The sequence below is a fragment of the Neolamprologus multifasciatus genome, chromosome 13 (assembly GCF_963576455.1).
Source record: "Neolamprologus multifasciatus chromosome 13, fNeoMul1.2, whole genome shotgun sequence".
Lineage (NCBI taxonomy): Eukaryota > Metazoa > Chordata > Actinopteri > Cichliformes > Cichlidae > Neolamprologus > Neolamprologus multifasciatus.
In genome coordinates, this window is record NC_140451.1 from 3,386,371 (window position 1) to 3,400,703 (window position 14,333).

The window sequence follows — 14,333 nt, forward strand, 5'->3', positions numbered from 1 at the left end:
CCTGCTCTGCCACCTGACCTACAGCCACCCACTGTAGTGGGTTAGAAGAATTGTAAAGTGCACACATAAGAAGCCATACTGGGAAATTGTCTTCTCTGCGTTTTCCAAAGAAGACAGTCCCAAAGCCTCCTTCACCCAGCTTATCCTGCTCCTCGAATTTTTCTTCAAAGTCCTCTACAGAGAGACAAAACAAATTGAATTTAACAGGTAAAGGAGACTTTACTCACCTAGATATTTACGCACACCCACAGCACGTGGTGTGGTAAAGGTCGGCCAAGATTTTGACCACATGTCAGAAAGTGGATCAAAATTGGACTAAACTCACTTGAACTCTGACTTTGTCTGCACTTAGAACTATCACAAGACATTAAAACAAAACATCGGGCATTGATGACATCACAGGAATCTAACATTCTAATCTATGCAAACTGTCTCCATGGCTACATAATATCGAATTAAATCATAGCAAAGGAGTAAAAAGCAGGATCAGTCTTAGGGTGTATGTTACATGTTTGCCAGTTTGGATGAGTGAGTGCAATACTTCATCGGCCTGTGTTGTAGCAACCTGTTGAACCTGCTGAGAAACTTTTCTTTGTCCACTCTGCCCCAAACTTCACATGCTCCATAAAAGTCGAGGCCTAGAGACCTCTGCATAGTTATTAGCATTAGGTTATCAGTATCATCTGATATATATGACATTTACAGTACAGTACTCACACATGACATAGGAGGAATAAATATGAACTTTTTGACATAAATTTGATCATATGAAATTGGATATTTTTAACAATATGAAACTTTTTCCTTCCGTCATACTTCAGAAATATAATATATTAAGTTTTGAACATTTTAAAACATTTACGTTTGCTCGTTGTATTTATAAGATCCTACATGGACGTGCTCCACAATCATTGGTCAGTCATGTTAAAATCCATTATCAGTGGAAAACAAACCTGATCCTCTACTAGAGGCGATTGTGCAATACCTTTTAGACATAACACTCAGCAAACAGTTATTATCAGTTAAAGTCAGTGAGATTTGGAGTGATACATGACACATGACGGAATAAGACACGCAGACTTAGCATGACGAACCGACGAGGAACACGTACACTGTAAATACATACAGAGGGAAAAGAGGACTAGAGATGAGACATGGACATAACTAAGCACAAACAGAACATGATGGCTGGGGGGAAAACACACGTGACAGAAGGAATGGGTCACAAGGGCAAAACATGTAAACGAGAGGAGGAGACGGGAGAAAAAGACATTACTGAAATACATGAAGGGCCAGGGCTGGGGCAGCCAACCAGTCACAGACAAACAGCCACATTTTTTACTGTGTCACTGCAAAGAGCCACATCATACACCTGGGCACACATGAACATCACCCATCCCTTCCTCTGTCCTGCGTTCAGTTTGGGGTATCAAACTCAGGACCCTAACCCCATCAGGCCGGGGTCTTTGTGTGGAGTCTGCATGTTCTCTCCAGCTTCCTCCCACAGTCTAAAGACATGCAGTCAGTGGGGGTCTTCTCGCCCCGTTCACATTCACACAGAGATGCATTGAAGATCACCTTGTGGTTAGTGCCTTCTATTCGATGTACAGACTGAATAATAACACCTTCTAATTAGTTCTGTCTCCTATTGGTGCTCTTCTACGAGTAATCAGTGCTTGATGGCTTACTAAGCTTAACTTTTTTCACAACATTGATAACAAACACACACAAAACAACAACAACATATATTATCTAAAAAAAACTTGATTGGACCACATTTTGATGTTCATCCTACATGTTTATTGAGATTGTCTAATGTCTGCGACGGTATCTTCTCCCACGTCTGCGGACACCCGAGGCCTTGTGGGCTCTCCTGCGTCTGCGAACGGGGCGAGAAGCACGTTTGCGTCTATACCTGCGTTGTGGCATCGTCCAAAACGGCGGTACCTGCTCCACGTCACGGGTTCTATTTATGGACTCACCTGGCAACTTTAGTGATGTCACTGCTGATGTTGTCACTGTTGGTGTGACCTCATGACTAATTCATCCCATCTGAACTGTGGTGTAATTATGAGGTCACAGGGGGACGTGAATTTATTCACAAAGTTGAAAGAGAGTTTGGGTCATAACTCAAAGACACAATGATGCAGTCAAATCATTGGAATTAAATATCTGTAAATTACACAATTTAGAGGGTTCTGACATCACATCCAGTCTCTCTGTTGTGATGTCAAATATCAATGCCAGACTCGCTTCTCTATTGATGTCAAATATCAATGCCAAACTCGCTTCTCTGTTGTGATGTCAAATATCAATGACAGACTCGCTTCTCTGTTGTGATGTCAAATATCAATGACAGACTCGCTTCTCTGTTGTGATGTCAAATATCAATGCGAAACTCGCTTCTCTGTTGTGATGTCAAATATCAATGCCAAACTCGCTTCTCTGTTGTGATGTCAAATATCAATGCCAGACTCGCTTCTCTGTTGTGATGTCAAATATCAATGCCAAACTCGCTTCTCTGTTGTGATGTCAAATGTCAATGCCAGACTCGCTTCTCTGCTGTGATGTCAAATATCAATGCCAAACTCGCTTCTCTGTTGTGATGTCAAATGTCAATGCCAAACTCGCTTCTCTGTTGTGATGTCAAATGTCAATGCCAAACTCGCTTCTCTGTTGTGATGTCAAATATCAATGCCAGACTCGCTGCTCTGTTGTGATGTCAAATATCAATGCCAAACTCGCTTCTCTGTTGTGATGTCAAATATCAATGCCAAACTCGCTGCTCTGTTGTGATGTCAAATATCAATGCCAAACTCGCTTCTCTGTTGTGATGTCAAATATCAATGCCAAACTCGCTTCTCTGTTGTGATGTCAAATGTCAATGCCAAACTCGCTTCTCTGTTGTGATGTCAAATGTCAATGCCAAACTCGCTTCTCTGTTGTGATGTCAAATATCAATGCCAAACTCGCTTCTCTGTTGTGATGTCAAATGTCAATGCCAAACTCGCTTCTCTGTTGTGATGTCAAATATCAATGCCAAACTCGCTTCTCTGCTGTGATGTCAAATATCAATGCCAAACTCGCTGCTCTGTTGTGATGTCAAATATCAATGCCAAACTCGCTTCTCTGCTGTGATGTCAAATATCAATGCCAAACTCGCTTCTCTGTTTTGATGTCAAATGTCAATGCCAAACTCGCTTCTCTGTTGTGATGTCAAATATCAATGCCAAACTCGCTTCTCTGCTGTGATGTCAAATATCAATGCCAGACTCGCTTCTCTGCTGTGATGTCAAATATCAACGCCCAAACCCCACGACCGACAAATAACACAGAACACGCAGCTAGTGATGCACCAAACACACACCACGTTTAGTGACCAATAAATCAAGCGCCACAGGTGGTGTAAATGCCAGCTCAGGGATGTGTAATGATGTTGATTTTTTCTGTTCTTGTTCCTTTTTACCAAGCCGGGTTTGTTGGTCCTTGTTTCCCTCTCCTGCTGAGTTCCTCCTGACGGAGTTCATAAGCCAGTCAAAGATCTGCACGTCACAATGGACTGAGATGTCGACTTCCTCCCACCAAAAGAAAGAAAAAAGTAAAGTCGTCATGCAGCAGGAGAACAAAAAGTCATACTACAGCTACTGCACCCTCTAATTTATTAGATTCTTTCAATCATGTGTTTCATAGGGGCCTCGGAGCACTTCTGCACACTAAATGAGCTGTGCTGGAACTTACACCATCACGTAACCCATAAAGGAAATCTCTTATTCATAAAAAGAAACAAATGTTTGCTTTGATTCCTCCTTGAGAAACTGAATGTCACGGTCCTGGGTCGCTGGCTCAGTGTTTTCTGTTTTGTTTTATTAATCTTTGATTTCTTGATGTGTGATGTTAGTTCTTAGGTTTTGGTTCTGTGTCCCCGCTGTTCTGTGTTGGTACTGTGCCTCTACATAAACAGCATCATAATTTCATATTTTGTCAGCACTTCCTAGCAGTATGTAACTACACAATAAATGTCAGGGTTTGCGTGTTGAGATATGAATGGAGGACCCAAGATGCAGGCGCTGCTGATGTGAGTGAGCTTTATTTATGGAGAGTGACATACAAACAAAGGCGAGGGAGGCGAGAAACAAAACTAGGAAAACCTAAACTGGGAAAGCTGAGAACCAGATAAGAAACCTGGACACGAGGGAATGGAGTTAAAACACGATGACAAGCAGGAAAAACAGCATGGAGGAACACAGACGGACCAGTAACGCACACAAGAGCACGAATGCTATAAATTAGTGATGGCCCGCTTGAAGCTGACGCTCCGGCGCGTGTGTCGAAAACACCAACACACCGCTTCAGAAGCACTCTGTCGATGCTCGATTCGTTTGGCCACAGTCACGTGATCAGTGACGTCCAATTGTGAATTGTGAATTCCACTCTGCAGAGTGGGCAATCATAATGAAGCAGTTCAGTTTTTCTGTAGATTCAAGCTGCTCTTCATATTTTTGACCAGCAGATGTCACCACAGAGGACTGTGTTAAAAAGCTTCCAGTAATGAATCGTTTTTCAACACAAGCTTCAGAAAGCTTTGTTTGGCCATCACTACTATAAATACACACAGAGGGAAACGAGGAAACACAGGAGGGGGACACAGCTGAGCCTAATGAATCTGACGAGACGGGTCCTTCATGTACTGTACATGATGCGGGTAGATGCTGTACGTTTATGGGCTGCAGGAGAGACACAGATTTGTGCAGCTGAGGTTGTTTGGGGTGCCTGCGTGTTCGCCTGCTGGGCCTGAGCGAGCCTCTCCACATCTGTGGCCCGGCGGTCTCTTCTCTTGCTGAGGATCTTAACGTAGTTTGCTGGGACGAGCCGGTGGTCTCACCGTCCACGCTGGCCAGGAGCCAGCCACGCACACAGGGCTGTAGCTCTACACACGAGGGAGATAGTTGTAAACATGGGGCACGCTCACACAAAAGAAGAGCCCTCATCTGTTATTTCTAAGATAAGGAAAACAAAAACAGAAGGTTTTGGGTCAAAGCACTCAGAATCAAATGTCCTGCAGCCAGTAAAAAGCTCATCACCTTTAGGAGCGAGGTTGAGCATCTCTCCAGCTTGCATAGAAAGCTCCTCCTGAGAAGCAGCTGTAAAGTCATATTCTCCTCTGGCCACCACGTGGTCGTCCTCCTCGCTCGCCCAGTTAGTGTCTAAACCAAGCAAGGAAACTGAATGAAAGACATTCATCATTTTAACTGGTCTTAACCAAAAACAAGTCCTTCTGCTTTTCCTTACACTTGTAAAGTAACTAATGGCATATGGAGCTATGGTACCCAATTTATTTGCCACTGAGTTACACAAAGGCACATATGATGTCATACAAGCAGACTCATCTTTACACGTGTACTGCAGCCCTGAACATTACCAGCTTCAGATTCTATGATCAAACTTTGCAACAGCAGCCTTAATTACTTTGAACTCAAAACAATTAGCACCTGCAGCCACTGTCCTGTGTTGAGTACACCTCTCAAAACAACTAAATGTACTCATATGAATATGTGAGTGCTTCCTGTTCCATCTCTTCAGCCTGCTGCACAAACCTGCTGGGGGGACGTCCTCAAGGTGAGGTGTGTGTCTGTATCCTCCCAGGCTGTAGCCGCCACCGTAGCTGTAGCTGTAAGGCCTGTAGCCACCACAGATGGAGCTCCCATAGGGGCTGTAAGAGGGGAGAAGGAGCTGTTGGATGGACAGTAGGACTGCTGGACCTTATGAGGGGGCACCAGGGGCGCCATCCTGGGCAGGACAGAAGGGCTAGCAGGGGTAGAGGAGCCTGTAGCTAATCCTAAATCTGTAGATGTGTTTGGTGACAACATAAAGATAGAATATCAGTAAAATCCACCCATAATTCATTGCAACATTAATTGAGCAAAGCATTAGTTCAGAAACGTCATGGAGTCGAGCTAAACCACAAACTGAATGAACAGCTCATAGAGTGGCTCTCTTCCACAGCGTGTCCTTTGTCCTTTCTCCCTCCCCTCAACCCCAACCAGTCCTCAGAGGCTGCCCCTCCCTATACCTGCTTCTACTGGAAGTTTCTTCCAGTTGAAATGGTGTTTTTCCTTCCCACAGTCACCAAGTGCTCGCTCAAAAGGGCTTGTTTTGATCATTTCGTTTCCTCTGTATTACAATAGGGCCTCCACCTTGCAGTATAAAGTGTCTTGAGGTGACTGTTGTTGTGATTAACGCTATATAAATAAAGTGAAATTGAATTGAGTCAACTCTTCCTCCTGCCTCATCTCCAGCTCTGCTACTCTTCATCTGTACAGACGGTGGAAACACACAATAAATTCACCATCAACCAGCAGCTAGCGGCAACTTTTAGCATGGGATGTTTTCTCACATGAGCTGACGTTATGAACCAGTCAACACACCTTAAATATCCTTAAATATCATTATCACAGCTCTGATTGTTCAGCTTCTCCAATCTGATGACCATATTCTCTTAACCTTAAAAAGATATGTTGATATGTCCAAAAAAGATAAAGATGTGTCAGATTTAATTCCATTTCCTCACTTAAAGTGGAAAAAAGTGTCAGGGTGGGGGGACTGATTGAACTGTGATTGTGGAATTTGCCTCACACAGGTGCGTTCACTGTTGCTTGTTTGAGAATACTGCTGTATATATACAAATGCTGACTGCATAAACAAACTGTTGTACAGATATTTTTAGAATGATCTGAATATATTAAGAAAAAGACAATAAAAAACAATGACTTGCAGCATCAAGCGGAGGACTTTAATCTTCTCTTGTTTACGAGTTTGGGGACAGGTGAGCAGAGGACTGACAGATGAAAAACACGAGCTTTCTCTAAGGGTGTTGCCTCTCCCTTAAAGACAGGCTGAGGAGTTCAGTTACTCAAAAGGGGCTCAGAGTAGAGCTGCTATTCCTACACGTTGAAGAGAGGCTGATGAGAAAAGGAGAAAGAGGCCCAGGGCAGACCTAGGACACTCTGGAGAGGCTATATCTCTCAGCTGGCCTGAGGATGTCTTGGTGTTATCCCAGAAGAAGTGGAGGAGGTGGCTGGGGAGAGGGAGATGTGGGCTTCTCTGCTTAGGCTGCTGCCCGGGTAAACCAGTCCTTGATAAGCAGAAGAAAATGGATGGATAACAATAATAAGCAGAAGAAGCTAAAAGACACAAATTTAAAATTATTAGTTATGAATTGAAAGATATAATTATTCAGCTATATAATAACTCAGCTTATAAATATATATGTAGGCATTTTTTGGAAGGAAATTATCGGGCAAAGGAACTGAGTTTGTTGGCAAACAGCAGCTACATTTTCTTCTGAACTGACAGTTAGCAAGTACAGAACAAACAGAAATGCAATGAAAATATTTCTGCGGCTTTTATTAATTTCACTTATTAACCAGAACTGCACAAAACAAACAAAAAGGCTCAATTAACAGAAGAGAGAGAAATCTAGCGAGACACACTGACTAGGACACGGCCTCAGAGGACCAAACTAGCAGTCAGCCACTTGTACGGCTGTGCAGATAAATAATTAGTTGCTTTTTTATTCCTGGGACTTCTGATCCTCTCCAAATACACAGGGAAGTACCTGATGCAGCTAGTTTTGGGTACTACCATCACCAAGCATTTAAAAAATCTATTAGAGGATAATAAAGTGTTTTCACCAACCAGAAGAAAAACATATTTTAGCGTATAAAATAGCAGTCTCTTCCAAACAAGTCCTTTAGCATGCTGATGTTAAAAAAGATCATGTAGAGTAAGACAGGCATAGAGAACAGCACTGACTGGGAGAGGCTTTGAACAGATGACATACTCAGATCAATTCAACATATAAGACTTTAACAATGCACAAGCATCTATCAAAAACCTATTTAATCTATCATCTGTGATATTATTATATACAATTATAATGTATTGTTCATCTCCCTTAAATAAACAGGCAGCCTTAAGGTATGAAATATTCATTTGTCTACTGTTTCAGTGGCTGATAGTGCCCCACAGGCCTCAATGTGAGTTTGAAGCCATTATAATCTTCAAGTTGTTTAACGATAAACAGATTTTGAATGAAAGCCACGGAACTTCGGTAGCACAAAAAAGTCTATATTCTTTGTGTCCATATGGATCAGTCATATTACCATTATTTCCCCCTAAGGTTGCCAAAAGCACCAAGTTAATACTTGAAAAAACTGCAGCAATACACCAAAATAGAATCAATATTCTGTTTACTTGGTGACAACGCTGCTTTTAGCCTTCAATCAGAAAGCTTGAGTTGGCTAGTTTAGCATCGGGCTAACGTTTAAAGCTTTCACTTTGGGGAAGTAACTCGCATTACTGCTACTGCTGTGTAATCTTGGTTAAATTCACAGCATATTCCAGAAATTACCCTGCAATAACTAACTGTTAGAATAGCGGCACCGTATTGCATCACACTGAGTGCATTTCAATCATTTATCCCGCGAGTTTGCTAGCTAGCAAAATAATAAAAACGATTTTAAAAATTAGCATGTGTAACGTCCACACTGGAGAAAATGATTTACTAGGACTTACGCAAACTCCTCCACAGTGAAAACGTACAAATCCTTCTTGCAGACTCCTTGTATTTTTCGTTTTCCAGCAAACACTCATTAAAACGGCCTCCAGCACGTTAGTGCGCTCACCCCCGACTTTTCGGGGAGGGGGGGTCACACATTGAAACAGACTGACGTGCAGAGGTACAAGGCAGCCCAGGCAGAGAAATGTTGCTTTTAGACTAAATTAATTAATTAGAATTTCAAAATTCTCCAAAACTAATATTTTCTTTGATTGACTCATATTAAATTGCCTACGGTCAAATTTAGTGTAAACAATATTACATAAGCAAACATGTGTGTGTGCGCCTGCGCATACATCAGAATCACTTTGATCCCTTGTGACGCGGTAGCTTTGCTTCGATCCTTCATGACGTGGTAGCTTTGCTTTGATCCCAAAACCCATAATACGAGCGCTCACCCATTATACTTTATGGCATAACGGACGTTGACCTGACACCAACCCAAACCCTTTCCAGATGTTTTCAGAGCATTTTACAAAAGAAACCAAAACAAGTTCAGTTTTGTTTCTAACCAATTCACAGAGCAAACAGACAGATCGTGGCTATTAAAGTCAACAAGAGCGACCCTGAAATTCTGCAACAGGTAAAACTGACCAAAGAACAATTTCAATACGAGACAGATTATCAATCCAAGGAAACTGGATATATAAAACCTAAGCGTTTCAATGACCTCGAACAACTACTGAAGGTTAGGCGAGCAGCTGAAAATGGTCAACCATTATTTGTTAGTCTAATCAAACAGATGTTGGCCATGTTTCTGAGGTCGTTTTCTCCTTTTTTATGTTGTTCTTTCAGTTTTTCTCCTGAGATGAGGTATGAAGTGTCTGTGGTGCAGCTGATCTGGTCTGTCTCGAGACAGTCCAGGCTGCACTCACCTGCAACAGGTGGAGACTCACCAGAACATTCAGGCCTCACAAATTGTGTCTTTCTCAACTCTTCTATAAAGGGTTTCTCTCAGGAGGGGAAGGCAGTGAGGCCTGGAGGAGGTCCACCCCATCACGAGGGCTGGCTAGGCTTTCGCAGCCTGTGTGAGTGTATGTGTCTGCACGACTGTGTTTACTGTTTTATATATTTCAAAAAGACACATGTCCTCACATCTGCAGTTTCTTTGGTGGATCTGGTCTCGTCTGTCTTGAGACGGTCCAGGTTGCATCCACCTGTAACAGGTGGAGACTCACCAGTACATTATGAACTCTGAATGTGTGTGCAGTGTGCGCAAAAGTTTCCATGTTCGGATTTCTTTGGGGGAGTTTATCTCTGGATGTGTGCAGATGTATGTCCATTAATGTGTGCCTGCATGGAGATCTGATGTTGGCTGCTAGGATGGACCTCTGTGCATAATCACAAGTGTGTGAAAACATTTCCGTGTTTGGATTTCTTTGGGGCGGTCCATTAATGTAAAGAGCGGTGAGGCGGCCCGCTCCCGGTTTTTCCTGCTTTCTTTCCCGCACCTGGAGGGCGTCGCAACCTCCTCATGAGGGCTGGCTAGTTTTTGGGAGTGTGTGTATGTGTCTGTACAACTGTGCTTATTGTTTTGTGTATTCCAAACTAACAAGATTATGACATCACATATATTTAGAATCTTACCACCAATTTGATCCTTGAATCCATAAATAGGGGTGAGAAGCGATGACTTTTAGTCCATTAATCACAGCATTTATGTTCGCAGAATTGAAACGTTCACCAGAGAAGTATTTTGAAACATCTGGATCCTTTTCGGAGTAACTGTTTACAGATTCCAACATGTCTCAGAGAAAACAACCCTACAGATATTTAAGGCAAGTTTTCTTTCTTTTTTCTGTTTTTCTGTTGTTCACTAAAAGAAAAAGGACTCACACAGGCTCACCTCTACACGGCTGCCGTCTCCTCTAACCCTGCATGTTTCTAAGGCAATTTTTCTCCTTGTTTATGTTGTTCTTTTAGTTTTTGTCCTGAGATGAGGTTTGAAGTGTCTGTGGTGCACCTGGCCTGGGCTGTCTTTAGACAGTGCAGGCAGCACCCACCTGTAACAGGTGGAGACTCACCAGGACATTCAGATCACACAAGTTTTGTGTTTCTCAACTCTTCTGTTGAGGGTTTCTCTTTCTGCTCAGCACGTGTCAGAGTATGACAACTGCTCAGTGCGTGTCAGAGTATGACAACTGCTCAGCACATGTCAGAGTATGACAACTGCTCAGTGCGTGTGAGAGTATGACAACTGCTAAGTGCGTGTCAGAGTATGACAACTGCTCAGCACATGTCAGAGTATGACAACTGCTCAGTGCGTGTGAGAGTATGACAACTGCTAAGTGCGTGTGAGAGTATGACAACTGCTCAGTGTGTGTTAGAGTATGACAACTGCTTAGTGCGTGTGAGAGTATGACAACTGCTAGTGTGTGTGAGAGTATGACAACTGCTCAGTGCGTGTGAGAGTATGACAACTGCTCAGTGCGTGTGAGAGTATGACAACTGCTCAGTGCGTGTGAGAGTATGACAACTGCTTAGTGTGTGAGAGTATGACAACTGCTTAGTGTGTCAGAGTATGACAACTGCTCAGTGCGTGTCAGAGTATGACAACTGCTCAGTGCGTGTCAGAGTATGACAACTGCTCAGTGTGTGTCAGAGTATGACAACTGCTCAGTGCGTGTCAGAGTATGACAACTGCTCAGTGCGTGTCAGAGTATGACAACTGCTCAGTGCGTGTCAGAGTATGACAACTGCTCAGTGTGTGTGAGAGTATGACAACTGCTCAGTGTGTGTTAGAGTATGACAACTGCTTAGTGTGTGTTAGAGTATGACAACTGCTCAGTGCGTGTTAGAGTATGACAACTGCTCAGTGCGTGTGAGAGTATGACAACTGCTCAGTGCGTGTGAGAGTATGACAACTGCTCAGTGCGTGTCAGAGTATGACAACTGCTCAGTGTGTGTGAGAGTATGACAACTGCTCAGTGTGTGTTAGAGTATGACAACTGCTCAGTGTGTGTCAGAGTATGACAACTGCTCAGTGCGTGTCAGAGTATGACAACTGCTCAGTGTGTGTCAGAGTATGACAACTGCTCAGTGCGTGTCAGAGTATGACAACTGCTCAGTGCGTGTCAGAGTATGACAACTGCTCAGTGTGTGTGAGAGTATGACAACTGCTCAGTGTGTGTTAGAGTATGACAACTGCTTAGTGTGTGTTAGAGTATGACAACTGCTCAGTGCGTGTTAGAGTATGACAACTGCTCAGTGCGTGTGAGAGTATGACAACTGCTCAGTGCGTGTGAGAGTATGACAACTGCTCAGTGCGTGTCAGAGTATGACAACTGCTCAGTGTGTGTGAGAGTATGACAACTGCTCAGTGTGTGTTAGAGTATGACAACTGCTCAGTGTGTGTTAGAGTATGACAACTGCTCAGTGCGTGTTAGAGTATGACAACTGCTCAGTGCGTGTGAGAGTATGACAACTGCTCAGTGCGTGTGAGAGTATGACAACTGCTCAGTGCGTGTTAGAGTATGACAACTGCTCAGTGTGTGTTAGAGTATGACAACTGCTCAGTGTGTGTTAGAGTATGACAACTGCTCAGTGCGTGTTAGAGTATGACAACTGCTCAGTGCGTGTGAGAGTATGACAACTGCTCAGTGCGTGTGAGAGTATGACAACTGCTTAGTGTGTGAGAGTATGACAACTGCTCAGTGTGTGTTAGAGTATGACAACTGCTCAGTGTGTGTTAGAGTATGACAACTGCTCAGTGCGTGTGAGAGTATGACAACTGCTCAGTGCGTGTGAGAGTATGACAACTGCTCAGTGTGTGTTAGAGTATGACAACTGCTTAGTGTGTGTTAGAGTATGACAACTGCTCAGTGTGTGTTAGAGTATGACAACTGCTCAGTGTGTGTTAGAGTATGACAACTGCTCAGTGTGTGTTAGAGTATGACAACTGCTCAGTGCGTGTGAGAGTATGACAACTGCTCAGTGTGTGTTAGAGTATGACAACTGCTCAGTGCGTGTGAGAGTATGACAACTGCTCAGTGCGTGAGAGTATGACAACTGCTCAGTGCGTGAGAGTATGACAACTGCTCAGTGTGTGTTAGAGTATGACAACTGCTCAGTGCGTGAGAGTATGACAACTGCTTAGTGTGTGTTAGAGTATGACAACTGCTCAGTGTGTGTTAGAGTATGACAACTGCTCAGTGCGTGTTAGAGTATGACAACTGCTCAGTGTGTGTTAGAGTATGACAACTGCTCAGTGTGTGTTAGAGTATGACAACTGCTCAGTGTGTGTTAGAGTATGACAACTGCTCAGTGCGTGAGAGTATGACAACTGCTCAGTGCGTGTTAGAGTATGACAACTGCTCAGTGTGTGTTAGAGTATGACAACTGCTCAGTGTGTGTTAGAGTATGACAACTGCTTAGTGTGTGTTAGAGTATGACAACTGCTCAGTGTGTGTTAGAGTATGACAACTGCTCAGTGCGTGTGAGAGTATGACAACTGCTCAGTGCGTGTGAGAGTATGACAACTGCTTAGTGTGTCAGAGTATGACAACTGCTCAGTGTGTGTGAGAGTATGACAACTGCTCAGTGTGTGTGAGAGTATGACAACTGCTCAGTGTGTGTTAGAGTATGACAACTGCTTAGTGTGTGTTAGAGTATGACAACTGCTCAGTGTGTGTTAGAGTATGACAACTGCTCAGTGTGTGTTAGAGTATGACAACTGCTTAGTGTGTGTTAGAGTATGACAACTGCTTAGTGTGTGTTAGAGTATGACAACTGCTCAGTGCGTGTGAGAGTATGACAACTGCTCAGTGCGTGTGAGAGTATGACAACTGCTCAGTGCGTGTGAGAGTATGACAACTGCTCAGTGCGTGTGAGAGTATGACAACTGCTCAGTGCGTGTGAGAGTATGACAACTGCTCAGTGCGTGTTAGAGTATGACAACTGCTCAGTGTGTTTGAGAGTATGACAACTGCTCAGTGTGTGTTAGAGTATGACAACTGCTCAGTGTGTGTTAGAGTATGACAACTGCTCAGTGTGTGTTAGAGTATGACAACTGCTCAGTGTGTGTGAGAGTATGACAACTGCTCAGTGTGTTTGAGAGTATGACAACTGCTCAGTGTGTGTTAGAGTATGACAACTGCTCAGTGTGTGTTAGAGTATGACAACTGCTCAGTGCGTGTGAGAGTATGACAACTGCTCAGTGTGTGTTAGAGTATGAAAACCACACGAAACCTTCAACAGCGACTGGAGACAAAAGATGAAAACAAAATACAATGGGGTGCTACGACAGTCGTTAGCCATCCATTAGTTTCATGATTGAATCGCGTTAATTTAAATGTGGGTAGGACTGCAAGAGGAGTTTGGATTTCATATAACAGGAGATTAATGTCTAAGTATCCCTCATGGATTTCGAAACACAGACAACACAGGATATTCCAAAAGATCTTCCGGACTCACTGGTAAGGAAGAGTGTTCATTACAAGTCTGTATTATTGGTCCAACTCATGCAAGAACTTGTCTCTTGAATTCAGTAAGTGCATCTGCTTGGACCAGTTGTACACAACAACTGCTACAAATTCTACCTGACCCTCCATGTTAGGTCTATCAAATTGAGTTCTATGTTTCATATCAAGATCACTTTGAATGGAGACACTGATGGTGGTTGCATTCCTAAGTGCACCCACTCAAAGTGACCTTGCATACGAGTTTACAACAATTAGACACTTTGAAGCAAACTTTAGATAACACGGTTCACTTACAG

General features: G+C 43.2%; 1 long non-coding RNA gene across 1 annotated transcript; it reads right to left on the bottom strand.

The window, feature by feature from the left end:
• Positions 1-4,932: 4,932 nt before the first annotated feature.
• LOC146504829 (uncharacterized) lies at positions 4,933-8,802 on the bottom strand. Its single transcript, XR_014877438.1, has 3 exons — positions 5,595-8,802; positions 5,082-5,204; positions 4,933-4,997 (listed from the first exon to the last, which is right to left on the bottom strand). It is a non-coding gene; the product is annotated as an uncharacterized LOC146504829 (long non-coding RNA).
• Between the last annotated feature and the right edge of the window lie 5,531 nt (positions 8,803-14,333).